Here is a 16,521-nt window from a genome sequence, read left to right as displayed (position 1 = left end):
CTACATTTAGTAGGCCGACTACAGCCCTGTAACTTCTGTGCCATCTTACTTTTGGTGTGTCCTGCAGATCTGGCTTAGGGCCTCTATGTGCTCCCGGCCGATATCATCGGGCTGACCGCCCTTTGTGTTCTTCTTCTCCCTCCACTGTCTCTCTGCAAACACACATAGCACACAGGATATCGCACATAAACACAGCTGTTTGAGCCCACAAAATGTATGAACAGCTATATGAAGCACACACAGACGCGCAAAACAATAACACACATTGTATTTCTTTCTCTCCCTCCCTCCCAGATACGCTCATGATCTCATGCTCATACAATGGATTTTAATCCAAGTCCTGCTCTTTCTGTCATTGAAAACAGCTGATTTGGACAAATGGTTGCAGATGAACAGCTTGCACGCCGTACCCCAATCCTCCTGTTGGGTGACAAGGTTGGACAACAGGCGTTCGTGGTAAAGCTTCTCCAGATGAAGGAAATGGAGAGCGCACTGGTCTGGTAGCATCCAGGGTTAAGGTCAGTAACACACAATAAAACACACCCAGCAATAGTTTATAAAAACAACACTGATGTCACAAGTAGACTGTACTCACACTCGTATCAGCAGCCACAGCAACACACACTGAAGAGAACTAAATAACAAAAGGCCCTCAGATTTTCTCAGTATGACTCAAAAACTGACTCAAGCATGAATAAAAAATGTTTTTGTGGTGGTGACAGTGATCAAGATTCAAGATTACAGGCATCCAAGGTAATGTAACAGTCTATTCCGTTGCCTACCAACACACGGATCGTCAGTTCAAACAAGTGTTACCTCCGGCTTGGTCGGGCATCCCTATAGACACAATTGGCCATGTCTGCAGGTGGGAAGCCGGATGTGGGTATGTGCCCTGGTCGCTGCACTAGCGTCTTCTCTGGTCAGTCGGGGCGCCTGTTTGGGGGGGGGGGGACTGGGGGGAATAGCGTGCTCCTCCCATGCGCTACGTCCCCCTGGCGAAACTCCTCACTGTCAGGTGAAAAGAATCGGCTAGCGACTCCACATGTATCGGAGGAAGCATGTGGTAGTCTGCAGTCCTCTCCGGATTGGCAGAGGGGGTGGAGCAGTGACCGGGACGGCTCAGAAGAATGGGGTAATTGGCCGGACACAATTGGGAGGAGGAAAAGGGGGGATATGGGGCAGCGTCCACGAGCTATTTTTAGCCCTTCCCAAGCGGAAGTGGAAGCTTCGCAGCAAACGCAAGTCAGACATCGGATGCACTAGACTACAACTACATTAGAAGTAAGCAGTTTGTTGTAATTTTCTTCATTTTTTTGTGTAATTTTTTTGCCGTTTTCATCTATTTTTTCTAGTGTGCCATGGTGTACATAAAACATTGCTGCTATGGTATTATGGAAGTCACACATAATCTAAACCAATATACAGTGTCTTCCTTAATGTCTGGTGCAAAGGAGAATTTTCTCTTCATTTGGCTATTTGCTACAAAAGTTCAGATTTTAAATCAAACAATTTCATATGTGGTTCAAGTACAGATTTTCAGCTTTTATTAGAGGGTGCTTGTATAAATATCGGATTCACATTCATGGATGAATTACATGGAATCTATTTAATGTTTTGATTTACTAATTATTTTACATATTTTCATTTTTATCTGTTTTGATTTACTAATTATTTTACATATTTTCATTTTTATCTTATCATCATTCTCCGTGTCCATATTTCGGGGTGTGGGAGTCATGATAAAAATCCTATCTCTATGTGGGAGAGTGTAGTGGTGTGTGTGTGTACAGTGAATGATAAACGTAAGATGCATATCTTATTGTGGCACTGGGTGTGAGCTGTTATGTTTGTCTCTCTTGTTATACTGTAAACATGGAAAATGAATAAACAGAATTTTCAAAAATAAATAAATATCGGATTCACCATTTAGAAACTAACACTTTTTTTATATATAGTCCCAGTATTTCAGACCACTTAAATTATTGGGACAAGTTAACATTATAAAATAAAATAAAATATTAAAAAGTTAATAAAAGCTAATAAAACGAGTCCACTAATTTAACTGTAATCAAGTGTTCATAAAACCATGAGTGGGGGGGGGGGGGTCGGTACTTTGCCCCGGTGCTCCCAGGCCGGTCCGCTACTGACAGGGTCAATAATAGAAGCTAAACGCTGAAAAGCTGTACTTTAACCTCATATGAAATGGGTTGATTTCAAATCTGAATGTATGTAGTAGCCTACATAGCCAAGTGAAGTGAAAATGGGAAACCTTATGCTGTGTGACAACTGACACGCCCCCTCAACTAACTGGTCAACCAGCTCCTGCTCTTTTTCCTGTCCTCGGTAGTCCACGACACTGCAACCATCTTTTTAGTTGCAGGTTACTGTGCACCTCAGTCTCCGATGTAAACTTTGCACCGGGTACATCATTCGGGGTTAATATTATCGGATTTATGGCGGCGTACACGTGAGTTGGTGTTGGAAACACAGCCATGCTGTACTGTCTAACGTGCTCCGCATGTCTGACTTCCTGTGACGCGTCCATAGCGACAGCGATGCTGTGACATCACTCGGACGCTGCCCCATTGAAAAGAAAAGATTCAAGATTCCTTTATCTGTCCCGAGGGAAATTTGTCTTGGCTGCCACATAAAAATACATAAAATATAGTGCAGTAACGGACATAAAGTGCACAGCACAGACAAGTGCAAACATAAAGTGCATTCAGATACGTGCAACGCCGTCCCTCATTTCACACCCTCCACCCTACTGTCATTATCTGCAAAGCTCAGCGTTTTCAGCTTTTACCGATTTTCACCAAAAAATACCCAGATTTTTTTAAAAGGAGCAGATCGGTTTAAACTGATTTTCACCCGGATTTTATGTTTCCACGGATCCAAAAGTTGTTCCTGTTCGTGTGAGGTTATGTAACAGTGTCCTCTTGCGGCGAAATTCGGCATGCTGGATGGCTTTGAAAAATAAAAACTGAAAACGCTGAGCCTTCATTATCCGCAACTCATGGACTTCAAGAATTCCAGTTCTCTGATTGCACACATGGTCTTTTCATTCATATCTCAAGAAACACTGGCAAACAGTGTGTCAACAAACACATGTCGCGCAAAAGAGAGAGTAATTAACAACTTCTATAAAATACTGGCTAATGTGGTGTTGAGCTGTTATTTGTTTCGCCTTGTGTTTTTAAATGCAAGAAAAAGTGACACGTGGATACGGCCGCAGTGTAATCAGTAAATTTGGGAGAAATAACCAGTCATATTGTTAAGATTAATACTCAGCCCACGTCGTTTGTTACTAGAAAACCAAGCAGTTATGGATGATATGGTAGTTGTAAAGTCACAGGATGTTAAATATCACGTTAGGCCCACGGTAACGCTGATGGCAGCAAGTGCTGGTTGACAACACTGCTGCAATAGCGGCTCACTAGTCAGCAATGTCACCCATTCATCGGTCTGTTTGACGTGTTGAGTGACAACTGGTTCTTATGCACGTGGTTAGCCTGGCATGCGCTGAAATGATTAAATCTATTGGAACAGTTAACATAGAGACCCGTTCGGCCATGTTGATGTGCAAAGCCTGTGTGCTGTTCAGAGGCTCTGATTCATTCCCACGTGGTGATAATGGATATGGTAACGTTAGGTGCAGCAAAATAACTGTGTAGTTTCTGGTGACCAGTCCACTGCTGTCGACGGTCCATTATCTGCATACCGACTAAGTAAGGTCTGTCACTGGTCTGCTTAATGTCAGTAGTCTCAAACGGCCCGTGTCAAATCTTTTTGTAATACACGTGTGAATAAGTTAATCATTGTAAATCACATTTCGGCGGCCTTACGCATACGAAATAGGTAGCGATAGCACAGAAAACAGCTGCTGTTCTGTTATAACAGGCGTCTGAAATTCAGATTTGATCAGAAATGTAAAGCGCTTTGAGTGGCTGCTGCAGCTAGAAAAGCACTATATAAAATGCAACTTGATTGATTGATTGACATTATTCTTCAAGTAATCCATTGTCTAGAAAGAATCAGAATCATGTTTACTGGCCATGTAGGTTTGCCCAAACGTGGAATCTGACTCCGGTTTCGTGGCTCTCTCAGTGTGCTGAACATAGAATAACAACACTACAACACAACAATCTTCAGATATATACACAAGGATTGATTATATACAGGCGAAATAAGAGGCAATAAAGTGCAATGGTGCAGAGAATATAAAAAGACTGTCCTTTGACCAAAACATGACCGGTTTGATCTCAGGCGTGGGCCCTGGTGTCCATAAACAGCCCACACAACAAGTGGAAGTATGTGAGGGCAAGACAATAAACCAATCTGCTCGTTTATTTAACTGCTCTAGATGTCAGCGTCAGCTAAATACCTCTAAATACCTTCAAAAATGTAAAACGCACAAGCGAAAGGAACTGAGTGGCCCACTAATCTGATTGCATCAGCGACAACGCAACAGAGGAAATTACACAAGGCCAAAATGGCTGTGAGTTCGACTAGACAACACTGTGACAACGAATGGGAAGAGACGGCACCACATGAGAGCTTTGATTCTGAGGCAGCAAATTATATCCAGGACATTTGGTGAAAGCAAAAAAAATCAGACAAGCTGTTTGTGATGGTCTAGGACCTCAGCAGCCCCAGTTCAAATGATAAATTTAAGGTATTTAGCTGGTGCGCTGCAATCTGGACTGATCAACGGCAACTGCTTTTGCAGCATAAACACACAGAGAAATCACCACAACAAAACAGGAAGTAAACCACAATGGCCTGATGATAGATTAAACCTGTGCTTAAGAAGAAACTAAGGGTTATTTTATTCTTTCAAAGGACATTTTAAATGAAACTGCAAATCTTTGTGGAGCCAGACCTCAATAATAATAATAATAATAATAATAATAATGATAATAATAATAATAATAATAATAATAATAACAATAATAGTAATAATAATAATAATAATCTAGAAGGAATCTTAAAAATCCCTCAAACTTTTAAGAATTAAGACTTAAATGCTTTTACCTGCAAATACCTTCAGGCGAGCATAGGGGATGTAGAGACGACCGGCCTCAAACATGCTCTGTGCACATTATCCAGAATATTACCGATGACTGGTGGAGCGGTGAAACAACCGGCCGCCACGCGATACGGATATTTCTCTGAAAGTTCAGAAGTCACGAAACGGCTTCCTCATCACTCAATGGGATGTTTTTGTTTCGGCCCGGATTACGGTTTTCCTATTCAACACCCCCCCCACCACCAACAGCACATCCCACTTCCCCCGAGCCAGATGTCATCCACAGTCTAGCCCTAGATTATCAGACGCCCCCTCTGACAGTTTTCTTTTTTTCTACTTCTACGTGCATCTCTCCTCTAGCCACCTCTTGCACAACCTCCTCCTCTGTTTGATGGTATCAAACTCTCTCTCTCCCTTTGTCTCTCTCTCTCTCTCTCCCTTTGTCTCTCTCTCTCTCTCTCTCTCTGTCTGCTTCTTATGTCCACCACACACACACACACACAGTCCTCTCCATTACAGGACAGTTGCCAAGGTAAAGGAGTACAAACAGGCGTAGCAACATTAACGCCCTGTCAGCCAGAGGAAATTGCTGCAAATATGGGACTTGCCGCCAAATGGGGAACACCCGCCGACTCCAAGATGGCCTGACAGGCAGGCAGATGCACACAGAGAAACAACATGGACACTGAGAAAAAAGGAAAAACGGTTAGATGAGAAAACATGCAAATGAAAAAGGGGGGGGGGCCGGGAAGGAAAACCGAAAGAAAGACAAACACAAGGGGCAGGAAGACAGGACAAGCAGACTACTAGACAGACAGACAAAACAACAACACAGACAGCCAACCAGACAGACAGACAACAAAGTGGACAAATACTGGAGGAGACCCACTACAAGACAGACATGCATATGGTATGACAGACAAAGCAAACTGGGCTGCAGACAGACAGTAAGAGACAGGAAAGACAGAAAGACTTACAACGAGGGCCAGTGAGAGAAGACGTGCAGACAGAAAAACAGGGACACAGACAGACGGACAGACACTGACAGACAGGCACAGACAGACAGGCAGGCAGATAGACAGACAGACAGGAAGACAGATATACACACAGACAGACACACAGACAGGCACAGGCAGGCAGAAAGACAGACAGACAGATAGACAGACAGGCACAGACACACACACACATAGACAGGCACAGACAGACAGACAGACAGACAGACAGGTACAGAAGAAGGGGAGGGATAAAACTCCTCCCTGTGAAGGAACAGGTACAACACGCTCCACTGCTAAAAAAAAAAAATCCCAACTTTAATGTACCATTGGAAAAAAAAATCAAAATCCTTTAATGTTAATTTGCAGCCTTCCCCCACTTCCCCAGACCAGGTCAAACACATTGATGGTAGAAATAAAAATTTAAAAAAAAGAATAAATAAAAGTATTGTACTTTTCCCGGGGACGTTGACATGGAGGAAGCGCCGTGTGTAATCAAACACAGATGGAGGAGGCACTTATCCCCTCCAATGGAAAGCGCTCCTTCACTGTTTATCAAGCTCATTCCTTGTGTCATTGTGGAGCAGCTCAGAAGAGCAAACATCACAACGCATTAGAACAGAAAAGCCATTTCACCGATTTCCTAAAAGGATACAGTCTTCTTTCAGCGAGTAAGCCTCTGCAATCTGAAAAAGAGAGATGAAAGACACATTTAAGAGAAAGCACATACACTGACGCACACTTGTGCACAGTGACCGACTCGAAAATAACAGTGGGAGTCAAGTCATGTGTTAAATCTGCATTTTCTGTGTGTGACGGCATTTCAGTCCCAAGGACTGTAGTCAGCCCGTGAAGCTACGGGGGTATTTAATGACCGCAAAATATAGGGCTGTACATCGAAAAGGGCAATAAAGCTGCGAAAACAATACCGAGGACCGGGTTGTCCTTCACCATAACATTGCTGTCAAACACCAATTCATCTGTGCGATCGGGCAGGGAGAGTCTTCGTTTGAAATTACCTCAACCCCCGCTTAAAGACGGCGATCACATGACAGCTGCATACCAAGACATGGAGCCACTAAAACGACCCACGTTAACATAAAGTCACATGCAACTGCTTATGGTGCGGAGGGTTAGCATGTCTCTCTCCTCCGTCTCCTACCCAGGCACTCGTAACCCTAAATCCACATCCACTGGGTGGTTTAGAATATTCTATGGAAGCCTCCACCTTAGTTTTTTTTTTCTAAAATGCTAATAATCCCTGAATCTACAGCTCTCTGTAGCACTCTATTCACCCCTCGATACCATATGGGTCTTAAAGCATTTAAGTAGAAAAAGAAAGCCCACTTCATTTTGTCATTGTATTCTTACAAAGAATATGTTCTCTGCATTTAACCCATCCTATTGTATAGGAGGAGTGGGCAGCTGCAGCACCCGGGGCAGGGCCCAACTCAAGTTCTTCTTTCCATTGCCTTGCTCAGGGGCACAGACAGGAGCATTAACCCTAACATGCATGTCTTTTTGATGGTGGAAGGAAACCGGAGCACCCGGAGGAAACCCACACAGACACGGGCAGAACATGCAAACTCCACACAGAAAGGACGCGGGACGGACTGGGGTTCGAACCTTCTTGCTGTGAGGCAACAGTGCTAACCACTGGGCCACTGTGCTGCCTAAAGCATTTCAGTATTAGATATGACATATAACACTCTTCTCAAGGGACTCTTTTGCAGGGTTTCTAGTTAAGTATTTTGCTTTCAAGATGTGGCAAAGATACCGAAAAACAGACACACACCAGAGAACAGGCTGTAGCAACCTCCGCCTCACAAAAACATGCAGGTGGAGAAATAGATTGTTCTGATAATCTGAGAGGCACTGGCATTGGGTAGACTGTCTACAGTGTACTACAATATAGTGTCTATGGTGACAAAAATACCAAAGGTTTGGTAAACAGTATGAAACACAAGATTGTCTCAACAGTAAAGCTTTAAGATGCTTTACTGTGCCAGGTGCTCTGCATGTGCTCTGCAGGTGTCCCACTACAATGGCTACCTCATAAAGTGTGCCTGAGAGGGCGTCAGGGTGGCATGGCAGTCTATTCTGTTGCCTACCAACACGGACATCATGTATTCGAATCCCCGTGTTACCTCCGGCTTAGTCAGGCATCCCTGCAGACACAATTGGCCGTGTCTGCGGGTGGGAAGCCGGTGGTGGGTATGTGTCCTGGTCGCTGCACTAGCGCCTCCTCTGGTCGGTTGGGGCACCTGTTCAGGGGAGCGGGGGAACTGGGGGTAATAGCGTGATCCTCCCACGCACTACGTCCCCCTGGTGAAACTCCTCACTGTCAGGTGAGAAGAAGCGGTTGGCGACTCCTCATGTATCAGAGGAGGCATGTGGTAGTCTGCAGCCCTCCCCGGATCGGCAGAGGGGGTGGAGCAGAGACCGGGATGGCTCGGAAGAGTGGGGTAATTGGCCAAGTACAACTGGGGAGAAAAGGGGGGTGGGGAGGAATTGTGTACAAGAATGGCTCATATTTTGAGGACGTTTTGGCCCTAAATGGCTATCTATGCACTCCAGGTGTTTTCCGAAATAACAGTTTACTCCACCGAGATTTGAGCAAATGAGGCCCTTGGGGAGAGTTTGATGTTTTTTCAAAAACATCCAATGATCAATGAGGATGTTTAAGTGCTGCGTCGACAGCAATTTTTCTACTGAATATCTGTCACTGTGGAATGTCATCTGCGGCCAAACGGATGTTCGGTACATGCTGGAAAATGACGCATATTAAGTCAGCTGCAAACATGTAGGAGAAGTGTGCCCCTACTCTACCACTGTGTAGTAGTACAACACTTACATGACAAGCCCCATCTTAGAATCAGCCTTCAACACAGGTTCATTCTCTCGCAAGTATCTAATGATGAATAATCAGGTATTTAATTTCATTATTACTTGGGTTGGCAATGAAGAACAGTCCATCAATAAAGGTTTCTCGGTTCAGTGGCATAGCCGAGCCAAATAACTCATATTATCGAAACATGATTAGGAATTTGTGGTGTACAGTAATGAAACATGAGCATTGTGAAGACAGTCTGTCGTGTGGTTTCGATAATCTCTGAAACCAAATCAGTTAAGCCTTATTTTACACCATGTCGATCCCCTATATAACATGTCCATATAGTATGCACCTGAACAACACTCTCAGGAGGCTGGGAGGTGTAGCCAATGAACCAGTGACTTGTTGGTTGCAAGTTCAAGTCCCAGCAACTGCATGAAAATCTGGGCAGCGGAAGAATGACATAATATTCCCTTTTACCTCAGCCTCTTCAAATGATGTCACTTTGAGCAATACCCAGAAGTTCAGGATTTTCAGGGGTCCTTTCCTCTTTATCAACCACTGTTATTTAATGGGTTGACAAGTCACTGAGCTTCCACATAGCGTGCAATTCCCCTTCTTAAACAATCAAATGACACAGATGAATTTCTTTTTAAAACTAGATGATGAAGCCCAGCTCAGGAGAATGATGCATTGCAAAGCATCAAGATGTGCACCGAGACACAGAAGCATTCATACACCCGCCCACACACGAGCGCAAATGCAAACACGTACAAATAACTGCAAGCACACAAACATAAATCTCTTATGTTTGGCTAAATAAACACACACACACACACACACACACACACACACACACACACACACACACACACACACATACCTGGTGTAAGGACTTAGGCAGCAGTGTGTAGTCATTGTCTTCTCCTAGGAACTGCAGGGAGGCCAGAAGCTCTGGGCTAGGGCCTGGGGGCCTTTCCATTGCAGTACTTCCTAGAAGTAAGCAGAAATATCATGATATTATATTTCTCAAAAACAACAATGTTTTACCGGACTGTCTCCAACCAGAAGTGATTGAAATCTCGGTTGTTGATTTCTAATCTACCGATTATTATCTCTGACAGGTGGTAGCCTGGAGGGGATTATGCGTGTGTGTGTGTGTGTGTGTGTGTGTGTGACGACAGCTACTGAACCTATCAGCCTAAACATTTTTGTGCAGTTATGGCTGTATGATGAAGAAGCTCTTGTGGTTGCTTGCGGTGATTAAAAACCTTTGAAAAATGTTTCTTCTCGCTACCGCCACTCTCTCTATCCATTCACTCTCCAGCTCGCTCGAACAACACTGCTTTCTGTCGCTGCCCACTCTGAGTCAACTGTGCACAAGCCTGACTCATGTACAGCTGAGTCAGATCTGGCAGCGTCAGTGTCAGAACAGAAACATTATGTATTTGGGTATGAACCTTGAAAGTAAATGAGAAGTCGTCATATTTTGCAAGCCAGCCAATTATTCACTGCTCATCTCAGCACAGGAGAACTGGAGAAACACTGGATGAACAAAAAAGAATTCACCTCACCACTATGCGGAAATGCCAATAGTCTCCAATGTTAAAACTCCGCCATAAATATACAATTTCAAGAGTAGAATTAATCCCAGTCACAGCTGGAAATCATCTCAGTAGCTACGATAAAACGTTTTCCATGGCTGAGCTTTGTTTTCTTACCGTTGTTTTATGAATGCAAGTCAATCAGCAGAGCAGCCATTCACCTTGATTCATTTTATATCACGAAAACCGTGATGGTTAAACACATTTGAAGTCTTTTAATAACGACTTTGAAATTATGGTAGCCTGATCTCTGTCATTTCATGTCAGACTTGGTCACTTTAGTGCGAGGGTCCACCAAGGAGGCTGCACATCCACAGACTGACAGGCAAAACGTTTTTATTAGGTCGATTTTTTCAGCTTGAGCGCTGCATATTAACAACTTTTTCCATATTTCCCGTTCAGTCGACTTGGACGCTGTGCAAAAGTCTTATAATGGCAGGACAAATACTGTAATTTCTGTACCTGTGTGCATGTATTTCCCTTCTCCTGGTAGACAAAAAAGGGGTGATTTGTCACATGTCCGAAAACCTGAGAAGGGGAGCTGCGTATGCCTGGTGGAGCTCTGCACTCTACTGAGTGCACTCCTCTTGTATACTAGAGGAGTGCACTCAGTCAGCCGAGGACAGCATATACTCGGCTAGTCAAGTCTAGCTTATTCTATTGGAAAATGAATGAAGAATGCTAATGCCTTATTATATATAGTTTCTACATGTAGCTATACCATCCAGCTACACTTCACTCCACCTCGTCTCCTTATCAGAATCAGAATTAGAATCAAGTTTATCGGCCATGTTGGTTTGCACACACATGGAATTTGACTCCGGTTTCGTGGCTCTGTGTACCTAACATAGAATAACAACACTACAACACAACAATCTTCAGACATATACACAAGGATTGACTTATACAGGTGAAATAAGAGGTGATAAAGTGCAATGGTGCAGAGAATATATCGGAGATGCTGAAATAGATGTTAGCAAGGTTACTTACATACATGCCTGAGGTAAATGGACATGACAGTGTACCAGTATACGTACAATGTACAGTACAGTATATACAAAATGGTTGGATTTATTTGACAGTGTGAAGCGTTCATTTGAATGACAGCCCGTGGAAAGACACTGTTTTTGTATCTGGTTGTTTTGGGGTACAGTGCTCTGTAGCGCCTACCAGTGGGGAGGAGTAGGAACAGGCGGTGACCAGGGTGTGATGGGTCTGCAGTGATGTTGCCTGCCCTATCCAGTTTGCCAAGGAAAAAACCAAGCAACAACTATTGACAAACTAGCCCATTTTCTGTAGAGTACAGCTAGACAACCACAATCTGCCTGTCATTTTCACCAATGTGATTGCATCTGACAGGGCGGCCACAAAACCAGTGGTTGATGCTGAGGCAGTTTGATAATCATGCTGTTACCCCAGCGGGTTACCAATGGCGACCTGCACTGACATCTTATCGGCCCCCCTGCCCACAGACACAGACATTACTGTGACAATTAGTCCCCGCTAGCTATTGCACGTGTGTTATATAACACAGCTTATCGAGTCCAGCTGCGTCCCACAGTAACCGCTGAGGCCTCCCAGAAGCTTTCTATCATTCTGATTATCTGAAGCCCTGTTTACACAAGACCGTGACCGTTCATGGGGATCACAAAGTGACAAATAGCAAATAAGATTAGACTTTGTCGACAAAGCTTTCGATCTGCTGCTCTCAATCGAAACGCCCTCTGAGCTTCTGCAGCAATAATGTAAGTCGAGGGTACTTTAAAGGAGATTTACTAGTGCTAGACGTACTTCAATGACTGAGCTCTGGTGACTATTATGCATCCATAAAATGATTTCCATCCTCACCAACAGTGACAGCTTGTCATTCTGGAGTTTCAGTGTTTTGGGGGGGGGGGGGTTGTTTTCTTTTTGGATTTTTTTTTTTTTGGATTTTTTTTTTTTTTAAGCTGGACAAACTTTAAAATACTAATAGTTTCCAAACTAACTTTAATTATCATGCATTTTGTACTGTCTCTTGCTCCTGACTGTGATCCCGGTCACCCCCCTACAGGACTTACACACCAGGCGGTGCAGAACCAGGGCTAGAAGGATTATTATAGCTCCCCATCATCCCAATAACGGACTGTTTCAGTTGCTGCGGTCAAGCAGACGCCTCCACATCCACGAGGCCAACACAGAGACTCAGAGGCAGTTTCTTCTTTAAGCAGGAACTTACCACCAACGAACAATGACATTAACAACTTACACTGTGTATACTAAGAACTGTTACCACCGACACTTTGCCTCTGACACCTTCCTTCATACAAATATTTGCATATTTTTACATTTACAGATTTATATATTTGTATATAGATATTTATCAGAGTACACCTTCTGTATACTCCCCAGATTTTAACTTTTTAAAATTTGATTCCTATATACATGTTGTTCTACTTCTTCTAATTGGAGCATAAACGCATTTCGCCGCTCATTGTACTTGTACGTGAAGTATGTGACAAATAAACCTTTGAAACTAGAAAAAATATAAGCATAGAAGGAAAAACTGAGTTTTTCTATTTTCCTTTTTAAAAGAGTTCCCCCTTGTTCAGCGTCTATCGGCTGATCTTTTTTCTGATACTCATGATGTCATCAGACACTCATTTATACTCAGCCACACTCAGAACAAATCATCAAATTATGAAACTCCGCCCACCCTCACCACCAACCTCTTCCTTATACTTGTCACTCAACCGCCAGCTCATGAATATTAATGAGGACTAGACCACTCCTGCACAGTTCTTGAGAGAACTGAGAACAGTTATGGATATCGGTATTAAAAAAACACAGTATTAGTCATTCACAAACAAAAAATAGTTGCAGAATGTTTTTAAAGCCGTATATAATGTTGTTGTTTTTTTTAATCTCAGTCAAACTTTTAAGGCAGAATTTCTCTAACACAGAGGAAGGAAGATTATACCTGTGGCAGTATCGTCTTTCTGAATGCTGCTGGCATCGGGACAGTTCTGGGAGGTGGTGTTCTTGTTACCCATCTCCTCTTTCAGCCTGCTGGTCTTCTCTGGGTCAGTGTGTCCTTAAGGGCTGGTTGGAGATCCTCCAGTGGGGAGTGAAGATCTCACTTGAAGGCAGAGACTTGACACTTGGGCTCTTCACTGGAAAACCATTTAAAGATGTTGAAATTTTTTTTTTGTTTTTCTGCAGACAAAACTTCAGTTGCACTGAGCAGATATTATTTGGTGGGACCCGAACGCTTTGAAATTCTTATTACATAAAAGGATCCAGGGTAGTCCTCGGTGGAGTGCGTAAAGGAACGGTGAAGCTCAGTCTTTCTGTCGCTGAACAGTTGAAGGCTGTGATCCCCCCTGAAGGAGCATGAGAATTAATCCTCTCGCACACCTCGTGGTTGCTCGGGAACAGAACAAATTGTCCAGTTGAAACTGCGACAGCAGGAAGGACGAGAGAGTGGTGGGAGATGTGGGTCTCAATGCTCAAATCGCAGCCTCTCTGTAGTCCTCTGTGAGGTTAAATTGGGTTTTTATTCTTCTCTCTTAGATGCCGTTAGCAGTGTAGCCTCCCCTCCTGTTCTGCATCACCCTGTTAAGAAATACACTCATCTGTTAAAAGGAACTGAAACAAAGTCTGTGTGAGCTCCAAGTTCATGCCTACAACTTCCCAGCATCCACTTTTCTTATTTGCAAGGTTTCATTATCACCAAAGTGAGTAGCTACTAAGTGCTTTCACGTTGTGTTTTGTTTCTGAAATCGGTCCCCTTTTTTTCTTTTTTTTTTTACTTTTGGATTTTTTCCCCTCTTTTTCTCCCCAACTGTATCCGGCCAATTACCCCCACTCTTCTGAGCCATCCCGGTCGCTGCTCCGCCCCCTCTGCCAATCCGGGGAGGGCTGCAGACTACCACATGCCTCCGCCGATACATGTGGAGTCGCCAGCCACTTCTCTTCACCTGACAGTGAGGAGTTTCACCAGGGGGACGTAGTGCTTGCGTGGGAGGATCACTCTATTCCCCCCCAGTTCCCCCTCTCCCCGAACAGGCGCCCTGATCGACGAGAGGAGGTGCTAGTGCAGCAACCAGGACACATACCCACATCTGGCTTCCCACCCGCAGACACGGCCAATTGTGTCTGTAGGGACGCCCAACCAAGCCGGATGTAACACAGGGATTTGAACCGGCGATCCCCGTGTTGGTAGGCAATGGAATAGAGCGCTATGCCACCCGGATGCCCGGTCACCTCATTTTCTACCTTGCCCTCTCAGCACCTACTGCACACCTATCAGCCCTGGATGAGGTCTCCCTCCTGTCAATGCTCTTGCTGAGATTTCTCCCTTTTTTTCCTAATTTTATTTTTCTGCTGAGTTGTTGTGTATCCAAATCGAGGCACTTATTTAAGTATAGTGAGTGGTGTTTACTGTCCTTTGTACTGTATCCACCACATCCACCTGTTCTTCGCTGTGGTAATGCAAAGCCCTCAGAGACTGTACACAACTGTGATTGAGGGCTAAATACGCTTGACTGTCCTCTCTACTGACAAAGAGAAGGAGGAAGACTCTAGGGAGACAGGGAGAAAGAGAAAGATATGAATAGTCCACAAGGGGTAAAAAGAGATGCAGTTATTTTGAAGGCTTGAGTGGGTTGCCTTTGTGTCTACGCTGCAACTGCCCCTTCAGGCACGGCAGAGTGCTTCACTTCAAATCACTCCCGGGTTGAAAACAACTCTAATAACTGTCGGCCTGTAGACTAGGGAGACACTAATAATGGGCTCATTACATCAGGGACACATCAAACCCTCTGTAAATTCAGTCCTCAACATATTTCTGGGAACCCAGATAACAGCCCATGGAAAGCTGAATCAATCCATCTGGATACAACATTTATAGAGAGACCCCTCCCCCCCCATCGGTTCAGCGATGGTCATTCCCTCTTCACATAGATGGCCTCTTTGACTCCCCGTTCAAACCAGCGTTCATCTCTGTCAAGGATGTGCACATCCTCATCCTTGAAAGAGTGGCCACTGGCCTGTAGATGGGTGTAGACTGCGGAGTCCCGGCCTGACACGTTAGCTCTCCTGTGTTGTGCCATCCTCTTGGCCAGCGTCTGTTTGGTTTCCCCAGTGTACAAGTCACGGCAATCCTCCTGGCACTTAACAGCATACACTATATTGCTCTGTTTGTGCTGGGGGATCTGACCCTTGGGGTGAACAGGGAGTCAAAGAGGCCATCCATGTGAAGAGGGAATGACCATCCCTGAACCGGGGGGGGGGGGGGCTAAGAGTACGTCTGTCGTCATCTTACAATGCTTTGATTACAACTATTCCCCAATCCTCTGAATAGTACACATGGCCATTCAACTCTAGTTAATGGTCACGGCAATTTGCATATGACACCGATCATTGGTTTGGGTCGTTATGCCGCAGTATTGTTTATAAGGGTGGGGATACCTGCAGTCAAATGAGACCGAAGAGGTCACTTAGATGATTGATGAAACATTTCTCTCAACAAACGCCGTGTCCAGATGAACCAATTCAACTTTCTGTGATTTTATTACCTGGATTATTGAGCATGCATGAAGACCAGATAACAGGCCTAAGCTGGGAGGGTGGTTGAATTATAATACTCTTGGATATTTCAGTTGAGAGAGTTAAATAAGTAATGGGGAAAGTCCTCAAGGCAGAGAAATGTGCATCACCATTATCATCACAATCACTAATCACATCACTGAGGTTACATTTGTGGGGTTTTGGCCATGGGACGGTCCTTCAAACCCACCAGATAAAAAAACTTTTACTTCCATGGCAATTTGCTTGTCGGCAAACAACAATCAAAACAAATAGACAATAAATACCATCGATTACTTTGGTGGATATGATTATCCTGGTTGTCTAGCAATACAAAAAGCAGCAATCGGACTCAGAAGTCACTGAAGCTGAGCCTCTGATCGTGTTAGTGCGAAGGTTTATCTACCCTTAAGGACAGTACAAGACCACAAGACAGACACATTTTAATCTCCATCTCTTCCATTACTGCAGTAACTTCACCATTCGAGCCTCTGC

The 16,521-nt window shown here is 44.1% G+C and overlaps 1 long non-coding RNA gene across 1 annotated transcript; it reads right to left on the bottom strand.

The window, feature by feature from the left end:
* Window positions 1-477: 477 nt before the first annotated feature.
* On the bottom strand, window positions 478-13,487 carry LOC130125583 (uncharacterized). The gene is made up of 4 exons (XR_008811460.1): window positions 13,418-13,487; window positions 9,738-9,847; window positions 6,677-6,707; window positions 478-497 (listed from the first exon to the last, which is right to left on the bottom strand). It is a non-coding gene; the product is annotated as an uncharacterized LOC130125583 (long non-coding RNA).
* Between the last annotated feature and the right edge of the window lie 3,034 nt (window positions 13,488-16,521).

This window comes from Lampris incognitus, chromosome 15 (assembly GCF_029633865.1).
Source record: "Lampris incognitus isolate fLamInc1 chromosome 15, fLamInc1.hap2, whole genome shotgun sequence".
In the NCBI taxonomy this organism is placed as follows: Eukaryota; Metazoa; Chordata; class Actinopteri; order Lampriformes; family Lampridae; genus Lampris; species Lampris incognitus.
Note: the sequence above shows the minus strand (reverse complement) of the source record. Positions and strands in the feature narration are given on the sequence as shown.